Consider the following 24,527-nt stretch of genomic DNA (forward strand, 5'->3'; position numbering starts at 1 on the left):
TTTGTAAAGAGATGGAATGCTCTGCACAGAATGCAGAAGCAGGGCTGGTGCTTCTTTTTGTCCTGCAAGGAGAGTTTTTGTTTCAGTAATGGCTGCTCTGCTTCTGGAGGCTTGCACTCTTCTGCCTGCAAGGCACCTTGTCCTCTATAAGATGAATAGATTGGCTGCACATATTGAAGGGGTCTGGTAGCAAACTTGTGGGAGCGGGACAAAGAGCTCCATGTTGAAATAGAAAATACTTTATAAGGAAAACAAGCTTTTGTGAATTGTAAAGTATAAATTGATAAATGAGAAGATTATTTCTTAAGCTGTATGTAAGCCTGTATGGGAGGCTAGAAGTCCCAAGTACCCTATGGTCTAGTTTCAGATGCTGAGGTAGTGCTATGCCCTACCAACCATGTTAAGCATGGACTTTCTGAGCTTGGCCTGTTTTGGGGGTAAGCTCTTTTACTTAAGGATTTGTGAAGGATTTTTCTTGCATTAATGGAAATATCAGTTGTTTTGAATCCATGTAAACTGAAAATATCAACAATGTGTCAGGGCAGTGGTTCCAAAGCCTGGTGGCACATTGTATTAAGGTATGTTTTGTTTGTATTGAGCCTGGTACCTGATCATTTGTAGTGTCACAACTTTATTTCTGTATTATAAGCCTGGTGGCACATTGTATTAAGGTATGTTTTGTTTGTATTGAGCCTGGTACCTGATCATTTGTAGTGTCACAACTTTATTTCTGTATTATAAGACAATAGTCACTCCTTGATTTTCTTTTCCTTAACAGTCAGGATTTCCTTAAGAGTCTACTTACTTTTCTTGTTGCTACCTTGTTTTGTCCTTGCCGTTCATGCTTGTTTTATTTTTAGCTAATGTCTTTGCATACCAAACTTAATTATCGTTTAATAGCTGCAGCCTCAGATTAGCATTTGGGTTTTGCATTTGTTCCATCCTTTACCCAGGAACAGTTTTAAAACAGAATTTCTTAGCATTCCCTTCTTAAATTATTTTGCAGTTGCAGGTATTTTTCTTGCCTTAGCATGGTGTTTGTCCACACTGATTTTTCATTCTTGTACTTGGCCTGGATGGGATTTGAGTTAATTTTCTTCACAGCATCTCATATGATGCTGTAGCTTAGATTTTTAACCAAAATAGTGAAAGTAACACACTAATGTTTTAGCTGTTGGTTAATGATGCTTGCACAGGGTCTAGGGGTTTTCTGTTTCTAACTGTGCCCATCACCAGTTAATATGCTGGGAGGAATGTGACAGAGATTTGGAGGGGACAGAACCCAGGCAGGTAACCTAAACTAAACATTATGGATTTGTAATGTTTGGGAAACAAGGTTATTTTTACTGCAGCTGAATTAAACCCCTGTTGTAATCCACTGTACATGGTTTAGCCTCATAAATACAAGATGCAGTGTGAAAGTTGTTACATACTAAGTTTTCTGGACACCAAAACACGTAATTGTTGCAGTTAAGATGGTGATAACTGACATCCACATAACTTTTTTCAACCATACATCGTTCAAATATATTCCCTCATCGGAAATATGGAAAACACTGTGATACCATGGAAGTATGGAGTCAGTACCAATAGGATTTAAAAAATGAGAAGCTGGACAAATACTGGTATAACTTTTTACAATTAAGTCAATTACCTGTGATCAGAATATTCTTCTGGGAACTTTTTCCCCAAGCCACATTGCATGTTGGCCCATAAAACCACATTTCTGTTTGCTCGAAGTTTTTATATAAAAAGTATGAAAATAGTATTCCTGCATAAAATGTTTTATACTGGCAGTGTTTTCACTAATGGATTACTATACTTGAACAAGAACAAACACAGCAGTTGTCTTAGTTTACACACTTGTAATTATTATACACTTTCAAGTTGACCATGTCTCTGACAAATGCCAAAAATGTTCTTCAGAAACTTACGTGGACTGAGTCTGATGTTGAACAGAGATTGCGCACAAGTGTCTCCAGAACACAAAGACCTGAAATACCATGTCCCTCACTATGATGGGTGTCAGTTTGGAAGCTGCCAAAAAAACATACCTACACACCAGTAAAATGGAAAAGCCCTTGTAATTTGTTAAGGATTTTTTTCTTTGCACTTTTGTATGGGTAATTAAACATCTAGATTATATATGTAACTCAAAAAGAAAACCTGGAATGTAAAAAGCAGATAGTGATTTTATTCCATATCTTGTGGAAATGCTGCTTCTTTCTGGTGTTTTTGCTAGTGGTAAACTAAGCAGAATTGAGTATAGTAGCTAACTTAGTAGTTCATATAGCAAAGGGCAGGGGCACAGAGTTGAAAGGTGCAGTTACAGCACTGTGGATTTTCTAACTCAATTCATGCTTCAGCTGTTTCCTCCACACTACAATTTGTTGTGCTGCAACTCTTCCAAACAGTTTTTATGCGTGAAATTAATAGAAAGATAGGTACAGTAAGCAAAAACTATCTGTCTAATGCTGAATCTGCTGATAAATACTGCTCTTGAAAGGGCAGGAGAGATAATTAACTTGAAGACAGATTACTCAGGTAGACCACTAAGGTTATCTTATTTTGTGCTGACTCGTGGTAAATACTGAAGGAGAGAAGCCCAAGCAGAGAACTTGGTAGACTGCAGTCAGAAGGCAAATGTTTTCCAGGGAGAATTTTCAGTACTTGAAACCCATAGTTATAAGGAACATCTTATAATCTTGACAATTTGTAAAATATAGTACTTAAATTAATTTATTACAAAATCCTGTGTTCTAAAAATAATCAAGAGTTTAAAACTCAAATTAAAATATACTTCTTTCTGTACATGGCCTTAGGCTGTGAAACAAATTGCTTGAAAAACAGTGGAAGAGGTAAGGTATGTACAATAATTTAAGAATATGAAAACTTGAAATAATTTTATCACATGAATCTAATAGGTTTTGCCTCTGTGACAGAAAAAGTGTTTGTATTTACAAAACATACCTGCAAACACATCTACTAGTATATCTGAGTAGCTTTTCAATGCCAGAAGCAGTTGGAAGTAGAACATATATTTTGCTTGGGTTGTTTCATGTGGGTGTTACAACTGTGAGAGTCCACTGAAGTCATGTAGTAGAACTGTCTTGGGTCCTCCCCAAGCGTTTATCCTAGGGTAGAGTGGAAGACCTTGAGCTAAAACAGTGCATTTGGCTTTACCTAGAGAGCTGCTGGCTCGACTGTTGGAACTTTTGGTGCTAATGTCTGTGTGTTGCATCCTTTGTGTGTGCTCCATGAGGCACCAGGTCTGCCTGCTAGAGGATGAGCTAATTTGGCTGCTTTGTGCATATTAGTGAGGGACTGCTCTGTCAGCACAACCATGGGGTGGTAATTTAGGGCAATAATCTCTGTATCCAGAAAAGGACATGTCTCTGTCATCTGGAAATTTTCTTTGGGAGGTGCATAATTTGCCTGATGCAGCATGCTTCAAATTAGCATTTTAGGTGAATGTTTCAAAATGGATCTGGCAAAACCAGTGTTGGTGAGTTACCGTATCAAACTTGTCACTGAGGCAGGTACCTGCTAGGTGGGGTTATATAGTCTGTGTTACGCACAAGGTCAGATTAGATCATCAATGTTTCTCCTGGTGTTAAATTCTGTGACTATAATGCAACCAGTTGTTCCATGGGATCACTGTCCATACTTGTTTATCATGGACACACCCACATCGGCTTGCTTCATATGTGGCTCTTAGTGTAATAGAGCTTCCTGTTTTCCAGGGCATGAAGAACTTTCCCACACATCAATGTGGTAAGCAAAATGGAACTTTAAAAACTCTACTTGCGTGACATGAGGGAGAGGTGGGTGAGAGGAGAATTGAAAATCATGACATTTTGTATAAGAAAGTCAGATATGCTGAACTAACTTAAGCTAAATCAGTAGAACCTATTTTAAACTGAGGCAGCACTTCACTCAGCTTTAGAAACAGGAATAATAAAACCACACAATGCAGAATTGTGTGTTATGAAGAACTATATTATTATGTATTATGTAGGTTATTATATATGACATACAACATATTATTATGTATTATTATGTTCTTAAAGTAGTACTAAGGACAACGTAGATGGATCAGCTCGCAGCAAACTGCTGTTGCTTGAATGTTTTTTGCTTGATGTTGGGATACCTTCAAATGAGTATTTAGTATTTTTCCGTGACTGAGACTGCAGAGTAGTGGTCAGGATTAGCCAAAAGATTGGTTCAATCAGATGTATTTGGTGTTCTTGAAAATAGTGCCTTTTTGCAGTTTAGATATGTGTAAACAGCCCTATACTTGTTCTGGTAAATCTTCATCACTTCCTTTATTTTTAAAAGTGTTGGTTACAGGCATGAATTTACTTGTGCAGGCAATTTTAGGCCAAATCTAAAGGCCTCAGTAGCAGAGGCTTAACTCTGTTTGCGTGAGAATCACTAAGAGGCTAGGTTTTCAGACAAGAGTTTTTCTATGCACGAAATATGTAAAAGCTGTTGCACTTGTGTAAGTACATACAAGAAGAAACTGTTGAAAAACTTGTTGAGTTTTGGTTTTATTTAACTTACAAAAATAGACGTTTTAGTTGTACAGATTGCAATCTATTGGTCATACTGAACTGGTTATGCTTATTGCTGTCTGCTGTGTGTGTGAAATACAAAGCTGTCCTGTTCCTGAGTTCATTGCTTCCCAGATATAATTGTTTTGCCAAGCACTTTGCTTTTTGAAGATGGGAATGGAAGACATGATTTTCAGAGACAGACAAGACTTGGATGGCTGTCATAGCATTGCTCACATTTTAGAAAGGTTTCAGTCCACAGTACTATTCACTTTCTGCCCTACCCCATTTTGTTAGTCTGTTAGAATGCTCAGTTTTATTTGGAGCAATTCAAATGGCAGAGTTGCTATGGCTAGAGTGATTATCATGTAATATTAATTAGTTCACTGGTAACTGTAGATTTCCCTCCTTTCTTTGCAGGGTCTGGGATAGGATGATGAGTCTTTTGAGCGCTTCCTTAGTCAGATACTGCATTTGAGATGATATATAAATTTTACTCAACAAAGTTCATTAAAAAGTTAGTGAGAGGGCCTATTTTTAATGAAAAAAAAATGTACTCACACTTATCTATGATATGTTCCAAACATTTTGAAAATATTTTTCCAACAGATGGTCTACAAAGCTCATCTCTGGAATCAGCTATGCCCATTAAAAAGCCACATGAAGCTGCTAACTGCTTTAATGTAATTTGGGAGCACTGAGCATAACAGACATTTGGTACAACAGCAGATCTTTCTAATTATTGTCTGAGGAATATGTTGCAACCTATCCAAAGGAAATGTGTATATAGACCTGTTGCTTTTAGTGCATTTTTTTCTGATTCTGCTGGGTATTGCATATGGTTTGGCTGGATATTGACTTCATTTCTCTGAAACAAAAAAACAGATTTTTAAAGTAATTATTAAAACAATCTTTTAAAGATCCAGTTTGTTATTAGAGGAAGAGGGAGACGGTTTAAAGGCTGAAAGTAAAAAAAGATTTTTCTACAAAGGCTATTTTTGAACATACGATTTCTGCATGGTGCCCAGGGTACTCTGGTATTACTATTTTACTTATATGCCAGCTGTAAACAGATATTTTGGGTATGTGAAGAGGTGGTTATATGTACTTAGAGCTTTAGGGTTATCATTACTGGTTGGCAGGATGCTTGTGTTGCATGTCAAGTATTTTCCAAATGTGAGTGCTTCAGAGGCTGGTGTGCTATAAAGCACATGCTTCTGTCCTCATTGGCTTTGGCTGTTTCTTTATACTATAAATGTCAAGTTATTGCCATTTTCCTTCAGATATTTCTTCTGATAGTATGAGAATTGGTTGTCCCTGGTGGCATGAATCATTGACAGAAGTACCTACTCTTGACTCTTTCACAACAGTTTTATTAAACTGTTTTGATAATGTCAATGTGCTGGTCAGAACCTTGTGTCTTTGAGGATACATTTAAATGAGGATATCAGAAAGAGTTTTTCACTTTCTTTACTAGGAAGCAGTTTGAGCAACTTCATTCAGTGAAGATCAGCTGGTTTGTTTATTATTTATTTGTTACACAAAAGAGGAAAAAAACTTCTTTAAGGGAGGGTTTTCAAGCACCTAAGTGTCCAAAGCAAATAAATCCTGAGAAGCTGCACATTATCTAAGCCATCTTTTACAATATCACAAATCAATTATTGACCCAGAATTTACAGAGGTATGCTGGTATCAGTTATGAGGAAGGGGATCAGAAGGACAACTTGGCATGGATCACGAATGCACAGCTCAAAGGTGGTATGGCCTAAGGGGCAGGGTCAGACTCTGAAACAGCTTTGAAACAGAGCAAATAGTGAAATTATGAAGAGGAGAGTATCAATACCTGTGCACTTATTACAGCATAGTACAGTAGCATGGATAACATGGTATTATTTTACAGAATCATATCACAGAATCACCAAGGTTGTAAGATACCTCAAAGATCATCAAGTCCAACCTGTCACCACAGACCTCATGACTAAACCATGGCACCAAGTGCCACATCCAGTCCCCTCTTGAACACCTCCAGGGATGGTGACTCCACCACCGCCCTGGGCAGCCCATTCCTATGGCTAATGACTCTCTCTGTGAAGAACTTTCTCCTCACCTCGAGCCTAAACTTCCCCTGGTGCAGCTTGAGACTGTGTCCCCTTGTTCTGGTGCTGGTTGCCTGGGAGAAGAGACTACCCTTCAGGTAGTTGTAGACATCAATAAGGTCTCCCCTGAGCCTCCTCTTCTCCAGGCCTAACAATCCCAGCTCACACAGCCTCTCCTCATGGGGCTTGTGCTTGAGGCCTCTCACCAGCCTCATTGCCCTTTACTTCTTTTTTTTAATCAGGTAATAAGTAAAAGCTTGCAAGGCAAGACTGTTATAGAATGTATATGGAAACAATGACTTGGAGAGATAAACCTCGAATGACTACAAGTCACCTGGTGCTTGAGATCAGGAGCTCTGAAAACAGTCTGTCATGTAATTCAAAGGAGCTAACAAACATTATTTATGGAGGTATTTTCAAATAACGCAGTTCTCATTAAATACACTACTAATCTTCAAGTAATGAGCTAAATTTGTTTTGTTTTAATGCTATTCAAATTTACAAATTAGAACTTATACAGGAACAGGTATCTAGGGGAAAGTATTCATGTATTCCAGTGTTTAAATCCATATATGTAAGTGTTGAGGGAATTCAATATTCAGTAAAATAGCTCAAAAAGTAAAATTTTTCATTAGTTTTCAAACCAAATTTGTGAAGAAATCTGTCATTCAGCCACATAGTGCCAATTAGTGGAAATGCTTTGTTAATGGTTTGTGTAAGAGACAGGCATTCATTCATAAATTATTGACTCTTTTAGAGTGGCTTTATTTAAAATTTTTTAAAAAGGCTTTTGTTTGTTTGTTTTTATTACACCATAGGCAAGAGGGAAAAAATATTAGTCTGACCACTAGTTAGTTTGCTTTCTATTAAAAGGTTTGCAAGAAGCAGTGACAAATAATATGCACATTTTCAAATATAAATGATTACATGTGGATAGTAGTAAGTCTACACTGCAATGTGTGTGGTTAGGATCTGCAACCCAGAACTTTAGTTGGAATAGAGTTTAGTGTGATGTCATTTGTAAGCTGAGTATTGACAATGATTATATGGACATTTTATTGTCTTTTGCTGAGTTTTAGAATCATCCTCTATATGTTATGATGGTTTTTTTGTGTGTGGCTTTTCTTTTTTTCATTAATGATGATGGCAACTATAGATTTAGGTTTAAGAAGTCAAATTCTTCACACAAAAGAGGGAAATATCTTACCACCTTACATAGAATACATAGAATACATAGACATTATGGATGCTCCTTGAACAGAAAAAAAAGTGGTTTAATTTGCCTTATTAAGTAATGTTGCATGTCAATGTTTTGTCAGAGGGGTATTTATGACTGAAACCCAGATGAACATGCGCATCTTCAGATTAAAAAAAAATAGTTTCTAAACTGTGACTTCTAATCTTACATTGAGCTATGGAGCTTTTTGTGCTCTGTTCTTATATGCATGTTTATTATTGTTGATTTGTTATTTGGAAATTTATGCCAAATGTAAGCACCTGAAAATAAATCTTTTACTACTCTGGAAATTCAATATGCAAGGGGAACAATTGCCAGCCTCCAGACAAGGTCTATAAAGTACCGTTGAGATGGAAAGCAATCTGTGGTTTGGGTAATCCTGAAAGAGCCTATTGACATGATACGAGTCTCGATGGAGAAGTCCTGCTGTCACATTTTCATCATGAACTGATTAAATGCAGGAGGACTGACTCAAAGAGAAGGCTAAAGCTATTTCCTATGCTGCAGAGACTGAGAATATGAAATGCTTCATTAAACTGCATTGCATTAAAAAAAAAATTGCAGCTTTGTTAGACTTAAGATGCTCCATTCACTGATGATAGGACAAGTAAGCTGGTTTTATTAAGGTAAAAGAATTGTTCAGAAGCATATATGAGAAGCTTAATTTGTTGTGTATGTAGGATTTTTGTAAGTGCAGATTGCTGCTTTGCTGTCAGAAAGAAAATTGGCTGCTCTGTAACACAGCATTGTCAGAGAAACAACTGGAATTCAGAAATGCCTTTGAACTCAGGATGGATTTGTTTTCGCTTCCCAGGCAGTCAGCATCAGTGTTTTTAACAAAAGGGAGGAGGCCTATTACCACAAGGTTTCCTGTTCATGTGGCTAAGGAGCTTTCATAAAGAAACAGGAAAACAGAAATTCTCACAAATAATGAGTAATCGGTGCATTTTGTAACATTTTGTATAAACTGTAAATGAAGCAGGTATCTGAGGAATAGAGAGGGCTGTGTAGAAGATACTGAGAGAAAAGAGCAGCTAAAAATGCAGGATTATACCAAGTGTCTCTCCCATTACTGGATTTAGGGGCTTGGATGTACTTGAAAAGTGTGTTGATGGGTGTTCATGCTGATTTCTAGAGGGGACACAGGATAGCCTGATCTTTGTAGATGAAGGAGATGGTAGACTGGGAGGAGGTTTTCCTTCTGTTTTAAGAAGGCAACTTTATTGCCATATGTCGAGTCTGGCACTTACTTGGGTTGTACTTACAGAATCATGGAATTGTTAAGGTTGGAAGGGACCTCAAGGACTTGTTGCTCGACTGGCCACTCCTCTCTTCCAGGGCAATTAGCTCTCGCCCCTTCCTCTCCCAAATGTGTACATATACGTGCACACACTCATAAATATGAAAAGCTTTCCAGAGGAAGCAGACAGCTGTCGACACAACTCGCAGCCGGGCAAGGGTTTTGTCTGGAGAGGGTCTAGGAAGGGGGAAACCAGTAGGCTGGCCGGCTGGTGGGTGCTCCCTGGGTTGCACCTCTCACCCGCTGCCCCGGGTGGGGACAACAGAACGCCAGGGGTGGCAACAGAACGCACGGGGTGGGGAATGCGCTGAGAGTTAAAAAACACATCCGCGCGTACTAGGTGAGTGTATGGATTGCATTTCCTTCTGCAATCAGGATGAAGCGGTGTTCCGTACCAGCTCCGTGAGCATGCGGGCAGAATACCAACGCAGCTTGCTTTCCACCAATCTGCGCACTCGCCTCTTGCTCCCACAATGGTATTCATCTTAAACGTCGTGACATGGCCACTACACGGCGACGCGGTGCGTTTTCCCTGACCGGCAGCTTTTCCTTTGCGGCCGTATGGAGTTGGGCCAAGCTGGGGGAGGGCGGAGAGGGAAGGGCGAGGCGGAGCAGGCGGTGGGGGCAGGGAGAAGTCCGCAGTGGGCTGCTGGCGCGGAGGGCTTGCTCTTCGGTAAGAAGTTCTGTGCTCGCACCGGCCCTGGGTATTCGCTGCACTGCTGAGGATGAGAGAGCCAGGTAAGGCAAGAGAGCAGATGCCTGGTGACAGGGGACGCTTTTTGTCTTCCCTCCTTTCCCTTTCCATTTTCTGTAACTGCAACTTTTCCCCCTTGTTTTGAACGGGACAGGCACCTAGGGGACCTGAGGCAGGTGGCAAACTGCATGAACAAAACGTAACTTCTTTTAATCTGAGGTTTAACATAAGGGCGTTGGGGTTTGGGTAATAAAAGTTCCCTTCTCGTGTGTTGAACCTCTGCGTTGATCCTAATTAATTGGGAAGAGCAGTAACTTAAAATATTATTCTGATTTTTCTGCACTGCAAATACCTTTACCTTTGTATGAACATGGAGTGAGTAATTAGCTCAGAAAGGACTGGAAGAAGTCGTACAAACTCTCTTGGCAGATGTGTGCTGAGATTGCTAGCCTGTATTTCGGAAGTAGGTGTAGGTTGCATAGAGAATTGCGGGTGGTACTGAGTGGTAGTTAAACGGCGTGAATATAAAGATTTCAGAGGTGAGATACTGGGAGTGGGAGGACCAAGGAAAGAGTGGGAAAAGATCAGACATAGAAGTGAGATGAATTACTTGACTGAGCTGACCATTGAAATCTTAAATGTTGTGAAATAATTCTGACTTACTAGGTAGGTTAAGTTAGAGAATGATCTAGAGTTACAGGCAAACTTTGTGTTCCTCAAAACAAACCAGACAAAACCTCATGTTATAATAAATATATACTTTCCTTTGATTGGAAAACTTCATCATAGCTTTTAATCATCTCCATCCCCACAACTAGTACAAGAGAAAAAAAGAACAACCTTATTTTTCATAAAATGTTCAGAAAATGTTTGCAGCAGTTATATCATAGAAATAAATACAGAATATTGAAGTCCTTAACTAAAAATACATTTTTTAAAAAGTAATTATTTAACAAATTATCCTTGTGTTAAAAGTACTGATTGCTGTGATTATGGGGCTGACATTTTAAAATGGCATTTTACCAAATTCTACTAGAGTATAAAAAATTTGTATCATATTTTGATCAGTGTTGTAGCCAGCTGGAAACATGGCAGAGGTCAGCTGCAAGAATAGACCTGCTTTCAGTTATTGATCTTTTTTATCTACATCAGTGCATTTATTGTAATGCCAGGTACAGGCAGATTATAAATGGCATTTTGATGTGAATCTGCCTGACAGTACAGAAGAGCTAAAGACACATGAAAAATACAAGATAGTACTAATTACAGTAATTAGCATTTAGATCACACATCTGACTACACTGTATTTGAGAGAGACTTAATTTCTGCACATTTTTATCTGTAACCTCTTTACCATACTATGTAAGTATCTTCTCTGTGTGGCAGGATCTATGCAAAATACTGTCTTGATAATGGTAGTAAAATTTTCAGATAAAAAACATACAGGTTCAGTAAGCACTTCTCCTTTGTCTCAATCATTTGATAACAGCTATTGTTACAGCCTTAACTTCCTCCCACATCTATGCCTACATTATTGTACTAGAAAACAAAACAAACCTCACCGTTTCAGTTCTTGCACGTGCTAGTACAGGTAAACCTCAGGAGCCTGTAATGCATTTGCTTTTTTTTTTTTTTTTTCCTTCTTATGAAAGGTCATGAAGTCTCCTGGAGAACCCTCTCTAATTTAGTGCTACTGCAACAGGGACAAAGCTCATCAGAATTGGAGCAGGTGTTGGAAGGGGAGGAATTATACGTAGTTTACACAAAGTTCTTGGTACTGAGTTCACAATGAAGAAGGTAGAAAAAGACAGTCCATTTCACTCTCTTTCCATGTGTGTATTAGGAGTAATGAACATGCCTGTACTACTAATTACTTCTAAACATCAATTTTCATTTTAAATCGGCCAGTGATTCTAAAGAATGCTGCAAACTACCCCTGCTTTGTCGAGTAGTTGTTACTTGCTTTGGGAGGCTGGGAAACATGCAGAAAGGATTTATAGTGCTGGATCCTCTCTTGCATTTACTTTCCTGTGGCTTAGCTACTTTCCTGTTGTTGAGGAAGCTGGGAGAGAGCTGCATTTAAAAATGTGTTCTTTGGAAATCCAGAGTATTTTTCAAAGGTATCTATGCTTTAAAGAAAACTAGGGGGGTTTCACAGCCTTTTTATCAACCTTCAAGGCTTTTTTTAGTTACTTGTAAGAAAAAGATGTGTATCCACCTTCCTTTTTGTTGTATGGGGGGTTTTTGCAACATCAAAGTAACATGGAAAGCAATTCTTACTTTATATTATGCCTAACTCACTGTTTTGTTGGTCCAAGCCTTGCAAAGTGTGTGACTGAGTTTTTCTTATTACCACTTCTTTTTGAAGGTGCTTGGACTAGTTTAGCCCTGTATGCATCCTGTATGAATCAGTATATACCAAAACTACACATGAGGAGAATCACCTACCACCTATCTTTTTGTTAAGTCCCTTTTCTTCCTCTTAAAGAGAGGGTCTTTCCAAACATTGAGTAAGAATGGGAGGTATGACTGGTACAGTGGCCTTTTCACTCAGATTCACCTTTTACTGCTATATTATTAAGTCAAATCTCCAACTTGTGTCGGCAACAACAGAAGTTCAAATGCATTGTTCACTTCCTTCATGCTTAACAGAAGGGCAGCTGTGGATAGACAGGACTCAGGTGGCTTTATTTTTACCAGTATATTGTCTAATCCTGCACAATATTAGAAAATTATGTGGTACAGATTACCTCAGACCAAATACAATAGGGAATAAGGAACAATTTTAATCTTCTACACAGAGTATTTCATCAGCTGTGTAAATTTTCTTGTCTTTTGTCCTCTGGAATGCAGGATTTGAATTAATGCTAAAGACAGCACCTCAGATAGGTTGCTTTTCTTACCCAGTGGGTTAAATCCTCTATTTCCAGCTGAAATATACACATTGTTGTTGCTATTAGATACCTCCCTTCCTGTCCTTTGTCACTGTGTCACTACAGCAAAGTGAATAATGAGAACTAGTATTTGCAGTCTAGATGTTCAGCCATCCCCACAGGCCTTCCTCTTGTTTATTCTTCCTTTTCCTTGTTTAAACTCATTACATGCTTTATAGCTGTTATGGGGACCCTAGTCCATGCCTGCAGAGGCAGTTGTGCACATCTTGATGCTTGCTCACATGCTCTCTTTGACTGTCTTCTGTTAACACCAAAAACCTGGTTATTCACACAATCTGTTGCTCAGAGAGGGCCTAAATTTCACCTCCCTGTATATAGGTTACTCTCGGAAGCATAGGCAAGCATTTAGAGTTAGAGCTCATAGCCCAGTAGCAGACCTGATTAATTCTCATTAGTGTTGCCAATCTGCTTTTTAGAATTTGGGTAAACCAGATTTGGTTTTACACCATTAGTTTTCAGATTTAAATTTGAGGAAATCTGTCACAGTTCTGCTTACCTTCACCTCTCCTAGGAGATTAAAAAAACAGACAAACAGTCAATTCAAAAAAACAGACAAAAATGAACCATTCCTCATGGAAGTCATAAACACCTTAATAAAATATCTGAGAAGACAGAAGAAATTCACCACGGAGACAGCAGAGATGTTTTGAGAGGTGGTACAGACTAAGAAGTGACGACAATACAATTTTTCCATGCTGTTCTAGGTATCCTAGGAGAATTATGGAAATGGTCAAGATGACCACATCACAAAGCAGGTCTTTAATAGTAGAGAAAAGCACCGGAGAGGAAGAAATCAGAAACTTTGGGAAGAATCTCAGTGTGAAAGAAGCAGAATTAGCCCTTTTGCCAAAGCTATGTACCAAAAGGATGGTTCGAGCTTTCCTACTCTGAGGGAGATAGAGAGCAGGCAAAGAGAGAGATCATTGATACATTCCTTATTAGTGATGTGAACCAAAGGTGCAAATAGGCAGTACAGTGTGTGAGTGACACAGTGCATGTAGGATGGAGTATATGAACGTGTAGGCACACATTGAATAGACTGGTAACAAGGAACTCAGCTTAAGCTGTAACTCACTGAGTTTCCTAGTGAGTCATAAAGGACAGTCATGAGGACTAAGGAAATAGGTGTTTCTTTGAAGTGTCTCAGTTGAGAGAATCTTGTTCTGTACTGGAGACCGCATTTGCCTTGTTATCTTTATGTTGGGACTTGCATCACTGTTGCAGGCTATTTCCATGCTCTTGACTGAGAAACATGGGGTCATGGTCATAGAATTTCCTGAGCTTGCCTCCAAAGTAGCATTTGCTTAACTTCCGCTATGATTTGACAATTAGCTGTGCTATTGTTTTTGTCCGATTTTTTTTTTTCTTATGTTAGAGGTTCTATAAAATATAGAAGTATAACTTTAAAGGATGCAAGGCATTTCACTCCACTGGAAAGAAGATTTTGGGTGTAGTAAAACTCAGATGAGTTCTGAAAAGCTACAGAACACATGACCTCTACCTGCTATAGCACTAAATCATTTTGTGTTCTGGCTGTTACAGCATAAGGACCAGATTATTATTTGATGATTTTTCTAAGTTGCTTCTTTCTGAAATTAGCTGTGCATTAGTCAGACCTACAGAGGTAAGCCTTTTGTTCTGAGCTGGATTACAGCAAGCATGAAAGCAGCAGAATCAGAATCATTCATTCATATTTTAATATAATTTTTTAGTCAACTGTTGAAGTTTCCTCTGGCACAAAGTATTTTTCCTGTTTTTCTGAGAGTTATGTAACACTTAGATTTTGGAAAGTTAATTTTAACAGGCTGGATGCATCTTTTCAGTTCTTAAATTAAAAACAAACAAAAATACAAAAAAAAAACCCTCCCCCCAAACAACCCCTTCCCCCCCAACCTCTCTAGACTTAGTTACTTCCTGTTTCTGCTTAATTATATGCCCTCTTGTTACTGTTTCGTAATCACTCTTCAGAGTGTATTTGGAACAAGGGAGAGGATCAAGCTGCTGTAAGCAATAGGGAACACGCAGTTGCTCAGTGCTGTCGAGCACTGTGGTGGGTTGACTTCCTCTGGCAGTGAAGCATCTGGCCAGTCAGTTGCTCACTCATTGCTCTACAGCAGAAAGAGGGAGATAATCAGAAATGTGTTTTGAGGGTGTCTTCTGTGGTAACCCAGAAAGAATGCCAACCTAAAGCAGGACTAGAATACCAATCAAAATTATACTAGGCTATCCAGTTAATGGATTTACATGCTTTCCTGTAGTGTTGCTCATTTATGACAACTCCTCTAAAGAATTCAGGCACAATTATTTTATGTTTACAAGAGATATTTTAAGAAAAACTATTAGCTTATGCACAAGAGATAGTAATACACTAACAAAATGTATTGGTATAAATCTAGTTGTGTTGGTAAGTTTTCATTGATCTAAATATGTTACATTTCTTAAGGCTTTTAGAGAAAGAGTAATTCAATACTGACTTTTTTCTTGGGCTTTTTTCCCCTTTTGCTTTCATACACTTGTATTTTTTTAAGGACAAAGATTTAGAGGACTAAATGCAAGGAAAGTTTTTAAAGGTAGCATAAAACACTAGCCTGTGTCAAAGGCCTCAGATTATTTACTCAGCCATTACAGTTAGTGAAGGATTTGGTTTGTTTCTAACACCACTGCTCAGTGTACTGTGCATATATATTCGTCTACTACTACTGTGTAGCATTTTAGAGCCTTTTCTAACTCTTAAGTGTGCTTCAAATAATGGAAACTCAACAGTGTCTCTTGGGAGATTGTTCAAATTGACCAAAATCATATAGTCAGGGAGAAACATGTATGTACATACCTTTCTTATTCTTCCATATCTACATTCTTGTGGGACAAAATGCACTTCGTCATTGAGCCAATACCCTGGAATTAGCTGCTCATGTTCTCTGCCATTTACCCAAATTATGTGTCTCAGGTTCATGTATCTCACAGATCTACAAATCTCTTGTGATGAAGATGGCATTTGAGAGTAGGGGGACACACAAAATAATAGTCAGTGGCTTTATGCCTCTTACTGTGTTGCACTTTTTTTCTTCTGAATTTGCCTCATTCTTCATTTTCTGCTTAGTATTTAGCTTCTCAGAATTGACTGGATTATTGCAGGTGGCTTCTTACCTGAGCTGTCATTGTGACAAGACTCCCTCCATAAAGACACTTATTTATTCTGCTGCTTTACTTTTTCTCTGTGCCTCCTTCAGGGCCATCCTATGTGTTAATGGACTCTTAGCATAATATCCACTCATCTTTTATTATCTGGCCTTCCACATTCACAGATTTCCAAACCATCTTTGTAGGTCTTTTGTATTGTTTTGCAATTTTCACTGATATTTTCACCACCACCCTCTTTACTCTCATTTACAGATGTTATTAGTTCATTCTTTAGTTCCTTTATAGGTATTGGAAGCAGTTAGCTAAGATGGGAAGCTAAATGAGACTTGCCACTTAATACCTCTGCACAGCTTAACACCCTGTTTGTTGGACTGTGTTTATGTCCAAATATAATTTAATCATATTTGAAATAAAGTTTTCCAATGACATTTGGAAAGGATGGCTTCATGTTGATGTAGCAGAAGCCTGCTGTACCTGCAGGGAGGCTATTGTGGAAGGAGAGTCAGGCTCTTGCTAAGGTCCACAGCGGAAAGGTGCATAGACAATACGTATAAATTGAAATTAGAGTTAACTGAATATATGGGGAAAAAATTTCCCTGTGGGAACAGTCAGTCAAAGGAACTGGATACTCAGAGGGGCTGTGCAGCCTCCATTCATGAAGGTTTTCAAGACAACTGTACAAAAAGTCCTGAATGACCTTGACACTCCTGTGAGGAAGAAATTGGGCTCAAAACCCATCATCCAACATGAATTGTTCTGCAGTTCTGTACCATTCACCAGCCTTACACCACTGATGATCTTTAAGACTGTGTCTCAGGGTTTGCTTAGCTCTAGTTTCACAAGTCCAGGTTGCACCTCAAAACATACTTCTCATGTACACTGACAGATGTGTTTTATCTACTGGTAGGTGCCTTGGAAATGCTGATTTGGTCATCTTTTAAAATGAGAGTACGAACTCTGTCAGCTGGTCCTCTATTTCTGTTATGCCTGACAACAGAGCATATTACTATGATTAATTTATAAATAAAAACAAGGCATTCTGAAATGACTGCAGGGCTTCCATGAAATGTGAACAAGTTGTGACTGAGATAAGCTGTATCTATTATTATTTCAGCTCTCATCAGAGGTCCTGCTTTTCTAACTCTAAATGATATACAATGTTCTGAACACTAGTACTCAGTGTAGCTTGTCTATAGATATTTGTTCCCTTCTAGTTTACCTTCTCCACATTATAGCTGTTGCATGAAAATATTTTAAGGTATAGGATGATGATCTGTAAGGTCTTTGTTCCTGGTATGAGAGGGGTGCATAAGCTTTACTTGTTTCTCTGTTCAGCAAAACAGATCGAATTTCTTGAATACCTACTACACAATTTTCAAGAAAGTGTTAAAAAATTTTAGTGTCTACAATGGGCAAAAAAATAAATTTCCATGTTCTTTTCAATAAAACAATAAAAGCTTTTCTTTCATTCCCTTCGTATTTTTTACTTCAGAAGGATAAAATCTTTATAAAGACAAAATGGTGTTATGTGAAAGAAATGTCTCTTCTCAATTACTATTTCAAAACAAGCTTGCAAATTCCCATTGTTCTAATCTAAAAAAAAATCCATTGTCACCAAAAACCTGGCAATGTGACCTTGTTTCATTAAAATTAAAAAAAAAAAAAATAAAAAAAAGACAAGAAAATAGTATTGACTTGAGAGTTTTATTATTTTCAAGCACAAACTATTTTTATATCAGTAGTGTATAATTCATGCTCAATAGAATAGGATAGTAAGCACTGTTAACACTATGTTCTTTCTGGGAAAATAATACTCATAAAATGATTTGGAGATGACAATGGTTGAATGATTAGAGCACTGGTCTGGGAAATGAAACACCTCTCTTCCAGTGACATGTCTGCCATTGTCTGCTATTTACAAAAGAAAAACAAAGAATCTAATTTATTCTCTCTTTGGACAGAAATATTATTACTTCTGTGAAGTGTTTATATGGTACATCTTACACAAAGATTTTTAAGTGTCACTAATTTTCATTTCTGATTCAGTTTAGGAAATCCCAAGGATCCTTAACCAGTACAGGCCTTAATTCAGAAGAGCTGACCACAATGAGCCTTTGAACTAAGTCTTTAAATGTGATGCAAGAGTTTCTGGATGTAATGCTGTTGCTGATGTTACTTGGAAGATCAGAATAAATTACTTGACCTCCAAGAATATGAAATTACCTGGGTGGTGGTGGTGTTGCTTTGGAGAGGTCAGGGGAGAGTGGATGTTGTTTGTGTTGTTTAGGTGTTTTTTAGTGTGACATGTAAACTGCATCGTTTCAGTGCCACAATGTAATTTTGGTTTTACTTAGACAACAGACTTAAGGGTGATTTGAGGACTTTTTCTTAAATTTCTGCTCATGCATTTACCTTTTTTTGGTAATAGTTTGCAAGATGATAGTGTAATTCTGTCCCAGTGGGCATGGAGGAAGTCTCCAGTCTTCCCAGGATCTGTAAGGAGTGCAGAGGAGGTTGTAATAATTTCAAAGTGCATGATTCAGACTGGTGGGAGAAACAGCTCTGTTCCATGTGTATTAGAAACCCCAAATCAGCTCATATAGAAAATAAGCTACAATGTCTAAGGCCTGCTGGGATTCTCCCATCTGTGTACATTCTGCTTGTGACTGAGGAGTGGGATGAGCAGACAGCGGCTGATTCTTGAGAGTTTCCGTAATTTTTGTTGGCAGTTCAAATCTGTCCATTGATAGTCACATAGCTGATGATGTAAGACAAAGCATAGTTTTCCCTTGGCTGATTGTGATGTATTTGTATCTCCTCCAGTATATAGTTCTGGGATATGGGATTGTGCTGGAATTGTTAAGTCAGTAACATGGCAAAGGAAAAAAAGATGTACATGAGTTGTACAGAAAGATGTTTATGTTTAAATGTAATGTTCTTGCCTAGAGCCATCTGGTTTGTACCATCCTCAAATTCTTTTCCAGATCTCTATCTTATGTTCTAATTTTGTAATGTAATGTATGCTTTGCTATTTAAGAGAAATGAAAAGCCCTTAATAGCCTTACTCATGAAAAGCAGCTGACTTAAATCTCAGGAAACTCAAGTATATTAATTCAGAGAAGGGTAGTCTAATTCACAGCACCATTTACAGACCCAAGACCACAGAGTCTGTCCTCACAACTTTTGGGAAAAGGGAAGGTGACTATGGGGGAAATGTATGTAAGCCCTACAACTGAATGTCTTTCTAGGTGCTTGTACACAGCCTGATAAGGAAGCTATGAGCTGCTGTTGATATGTCCTGAAGGAGAAGGAAGAGAAGGCAATGCATGATTCCAGAGTATGGCTGGTGGGCAGCACTGAATTATCTAGCCAGCTGTTTTTGCCTGCAAGGAGTGCCATAAAATGAGAGTTACAAACTCTGTCACCACTGGAGAGTTTCGGCCACTGTGACTGAGAAAAAGCTTTGGTAGCTGGAATATGTAATGACTCCTGTTCTGTTTTTTAACAGAAGCCCAAGCTATCATTTTTCCTTCTCTAAATGTGGAAAAGGAGAAGAGTTTGAAAAATAAGGGCTTTTATGGTACCACACATGCTGCACTCTTGGAGACTTACTCTTGAATCTTAAGCTTTTGCCAAGCAGTGGAACTGATGTCAGCAAAAAGTGTTAACCAATATAATTTTGACCCACAACACCTGGAGGAGACTTTCTTATGTTCTGCTGGTGCAGAAGGGGCTGTTTCGGTCTCGTAATACACATATACAGGGAGCTTCCATGGAGGTTTTCAGTAAAAACTGCATGATCAGAGCTCAGAGAATCAGATTTAAAGTTTCTCTGGCTCTTTACTGTTGAGACTGGACAAATGGGAAATCTCAGTAACAGAATTAAAAAGCATTACTAATTATATTTACAGAAATACTCTACTGGAGTTACTTGAGAAGATGAATTTGAGAATCATATATAGTTGATGGACGCAATCTGAGGAAATATTTCTTCTCTGCCCCTCACCTCCATTCCTTCAAGAAATACCTGCACCTGAATTTGACTGGATGTAGTTATATAGTATGTTAGGAACATGAAAATTGCACTGAAATGTACGTGTCCTTGACAGCTAACCCACACTGCACATGCAATTACACTTTTGTGATTACAGTTTTGTTGAAGTGGAAAGGGAACATTGGGACTGAAGCTTATTTAATCTCTACCATGGAAATTTGGTGGAATATGTTTTTTATAAACTTTCTCTCTCAGTCTAGGCCTTAGAAATAGCTGTGTTGTAGCAGATGTTGACATCTTTTTACCCTAGCAATATAGAGTATATATTGATAGTTGTTTTTTTAGAGTGACATAGATTTTTCAAATACCTTGTCTTGTTCTGCAACCGTAGAACAAGTGGAGAAAGCTACTTACGTTACTCTGTTTCTGAGTCAAGTACAATTCTATTGTTAGAGTGGATATTTGGATTTCTGCCAATTAGACTACCTCACAGGGATATTAGTGGTGTGGGAAGGTATGCCAATTTTTGGCTCAAGTAACAGCAAATTCAGAGTGGCATTTGTAGCTTTATAACACTTCCAGTTTTTGAGACCACAGGAGTGCTTTGCAGACTGCTTTAAGACATGCTCAGTGGCTGAAATGGAACTGTACCTGGAGCATTAAGTTGGGATTAGAAGGTACAGATTCTTCCCTCAGAAGGAAACTGTTGGATTGCTTGTAAGTTTTCCCTCCAGTCTTAACTCCTTCAGAGATTTTAACATCTGCATGGCTAGAGGAAAGAGTTCCAAATACAGACTTAGTTTACTTAGAAAAATTGAGTAAACAGTTAAACGTATGTTTCAGAATCACTTGTGTTATGCCAAGAGTTTCCTCCATGAGTCCCAGGTTCTGCAGTGAGTTTTCCTCCAACATGGCAATAGTAGGGCCTCTGGTGGGATTAGAGGAAGAGTAACAGAAACAATGCTGGTGAAAATGTGTTGCTAGGACAGCAAACCTTCCACCAAGAACAGCATACTGTCCTGTGATTGTGCCAGGAGCACGGGCAGAGTGGGAGGACCTGTGTGTGCATTTGGCTAATCATGGTTCAGTTTGCAGGCACTGAATACCTGCTGGTTCTACCTGGATGGTCACTTTCAACTTTGCTGTTTGACTTCTGTGGACTTGTGCAACTTGGCTATTTCTTAAAAACAGCTTAGTGGAAAATTCAGATTAAAAAAAAAGATTGAAAGTGAGAAATTACTTTGCAGTGTTGCTGCTCATTTCCAGTAGTAACTCGTTTTAAACTTGGCCCTTTCTTTTATAAATCTGATCCTTGTTATGAAGCCTTTAAAAATATCTTTTTATCAGCTTCAATTTCTAGAAAGAGGCTTTGATGTTTTGTGTTCTCTGGAGCTTACTACTGTGGCAGCTGAGAGTGGTGTTTCTGTTGCATACTCAGCATTGCAGCTGAAGTAGGCAAAAGTGGTGTGTTTAGAGAGAGATTATATTAATTGCCCTGTGCAATTAGGTTTGTATCAGTAGGAGGGGCTAATTCTGTCGTCAGAGGGACCACAAGGCTGATTGGAAACAGCTGCTACACTTCAGGCACTCTAGGCTGCACAGAGCAATGCTGAGGAGAGCAGAGCCCTACAGCTTTGATGAAGAAAGGGAACAAGAAGAGTGGTATGCAGGGAAGATAACAAACAATCCAGTAAAGAAGACACAGAAAAGAATCCTTGACCTGGATCCCCAAGACAGGAGAAATATAACAGGGTTCTTTGTTTTTTCTGCATGTGTCATGTGTATAGACATAGACATGACCTATGTTCCCACTTACCAGTAGTCATGCACAAAGCCTTTCAGCAGATGCTTGTATCTGCATCTTGAAATAACACTTCTGTGGCTGAGAGTACTCATTGAAGCCCCAGAAATGCTTCAGCTGGAGCCTAAATGCTTAAGTTGGAGCCTACCACTTTGCAGAGTGTTTCCCACTGCTTTCTCCTAAAGACAGACATATTTTCCTGCAAGAGATAGTTAGTTGGGGAGGGTGGAGCAGAGACATCTTCGAACTTCTCAGTACAAACAACTGTGTAATGTTCCCCAGAGATACACTTGAGAACACATATATTGCATATATACAGGCTACTTTGAGCCAAATGTTGATACAGCAGAGGCCAGTGATATATGCATAGATTTGGGTTGCTAAGAGCAATGGTTAGCCTTGGCAGCTCTGTAGCCAAGCACTGTCCCAGAAGGCTTAATATTTTGAACATTAGAACTGTAAAACCAGAGTGCTCCAAAGACAGGCAAAAGGGAGGATGCAAAGTGAAAGAGCACCTTCTGATAAAGAGATTATAAGGAAGAAAAAGGGGTATATATTTTGAGAGAGCATTATAAATTCATGAGTGATACAAAGAGGATGAAAAAGAACAAAAGTCGCACTTGAGGTGCAGAACATGGAAGGCATTACAAATACATAGCCAGTTCTTAGTTTTTTCTTCACATTCTGTGATTCACCACTCTCAGAGGCAGAATGATGGACTGTCAAGACAGCGGGCTGGTTTGATAAAGCATTTCTTATGTATGCTCTTTGAATCAGGAAACACGATTTAAGATGGGAAAATGAATGTTTTGGTTTGGCTCTTTTAATTGACATTTCTTCAGTTAGATTGGAAGTATTACCATTTCATTGTTACAATAGTGTTAAAAATAGTACTTTTTAATACGCCAAGATCTTAGAGCCCACAGAAACTATTTTTGAGAATAATTGAATAATGCAGCAAGTTAGCTGTGAAGTATCATGTTACACAAATGGTGAATCCATGTGAATAAAGTAACTTCCACTTATGTTCTACTAAATTATGTAATATGCTATGCAAAGATGCAAAAGAGTGCCATATGAGTGAGAAACATCCTCTATGAAGAATTACCACAAAAGAGCTTTAGCTTTGGTGTCAGCAAGCATTTGGGCCCATATAATATGCAAGGGTGAAAAATAATCTATGCATTAAATGAATTAATGCAGTGTTGATCCATTTCTATCAGGACAATTAACATGAGTAAAATATTTGCCCTACTTTAAACAGATAAGGTGGTACTATATCCTGTTCTTCTTAAGATTAATGCTCCTTTATGGGCAGCAAAGAATGTAAGATTTATTTCCTGAACCTTAACTAGATTTATAGCTGTGCCAGTTCCTGCTTAAAAGCTTTTTATAATCCATGTTCACAGAGTGTGTGTTAGTGAAAGTGGTCATAAGAAGGATGCAGACATTTCGGAGTGTTAAGTGGGATGTGTGACACATACAGTACCTTTAAATTACAAATTTAATCTTGTCATGGCCCTGGATTTTCTTTCATATATATGGGCATGCATTTGTATGATATAAACGTAACACACATTTTGCTAAAAGTGTCCTGTGCTGTTGTGACTTCTGTAGAGAATTAGTAATGGGGGGCGTGTGTGTTTGTGTGTGTGTTGTTTGTGCTGTTATTTAAAGCAAAGAAAATTACATTCAAGGAGAGACTGGCAGTCTCATGGGATGTACACTTCCCATGGAACCATGCCATGGACTCATAAAGACCTATGTGACTCCTGTTCATTTAATAGGATTGCATGGGTGAAATACGTGCTGTTGAATTTGTCACTCAAGAGTCCAAGATAAGCAGTGAGCCTGCCTTGGGCTTGGCAGGGACATGCACTTAATGGTGGAAATACTAGGTAAATTAATCTCAAAATTCTAGAGCAATTGCTGGTTTTAATTTTTGTTTGAAGAAGGTCTCATCTCTGGTAATTATAAGCATCTGTAATTTGATTTACTGTGGTAGAATCTGTGTGCTTATACCAGAGAAGATTAATTGTCCAGTAGACACTATAAAACATTCTTTTTCAGAGAATTTGTAGGTGAAAGGTCATATAAAATTAGTGTTCATTACCAAAATGCATAGTACTTTAGTTAGAAAATGGCATTTCTATTTTGAGACTTTTTATACATGTAAGAGAATTATTTTGCACTTTTTCTGGACAAACAGGTGATGGGTTTTTTTAAATTTTTTTTTTTAATCAGCTGAAAAAGAACATAGAGGCATCCCCACTTGAATTAAAGCTCATCTGTCAAGTCCCTACATCTGAACTTACAACACAAAAGAACAAAATTAGCTCATTGTGGGAGAAAAGATTATGAGAAACATACATAATCTTTCATTAGAATTTACCAGACACCTTTTCCCATCCAAACTGTGCAGAGAAAATTGTGATCTGGGCTGCAATTCTAATCATTACATTTGTGAATAGAATTTAGTTTGAGGAGGTTTGGGTTTGTAATTACTGGCTGCTTGTGCATTTAAATAATTTTGATGCTATATTTACAAATTGCTATCACCAGTTGAGTGAAATGTTCTAGTATGGTGTTGTAACACTACACACACTTAATTCTTTGCAGATTTTGCAGCTGCTTGAACTCTGCTAAATAAATGGCTGAAGGAGTATAAGGACACTTAAACAAAATTTAATCCCTGACAAAGGCAAATGCTGTGCTACAAAGATGCTGTATTGGTTTATTAGAGTAGCGCACAACAAA

At 38.2% G+C, this 24,527-nt stretch overlaps 1 protein-coding gene across 2 annotated transcripts in view; it reads left to right on the forward strand.

Moving 5' to 3' along the window:
• MCC (MCC regulator of WNT signaling pathway) overlaps positions 1 to 24,527 on the forward strand; it is a 205,606-nt gene that overhangs the window by 59,072 nt on the left and 122,007 nt on the right. The window contains exon 1 of one of the 2 annotated variants that reach the window (XM_054178594.1): positions 9,814 to 9,924. The exons of the other annotated variant lie outside the window; for it this stretch is intronic. The gene's annotated coding sequence lies outside the window, so the exon portion shown is untranslated. Of the gene's footprint in view, positions 1 to 9,813; positions 9,925 to 24,527 lie in introns of those variants that run through there. 2 annotated transcript variants of the gene reach the window in all.

The sequence above is a fragment of the Dryobates pubescens genome, chromosome Z (genome assembly GCF_014839835.1).
Source record: "Dryobates pubescens isolate bDryPub1 chromosome Z, bDryPub1.pri, whole genome shotgun sequence".
NCBI classification, from domain to species: domain Eukaryota; kingdom Metazoa; phylum Chordata; class Aves; order Piciformes; family Picidae; genus Dryobates; species Dryobates pubescens.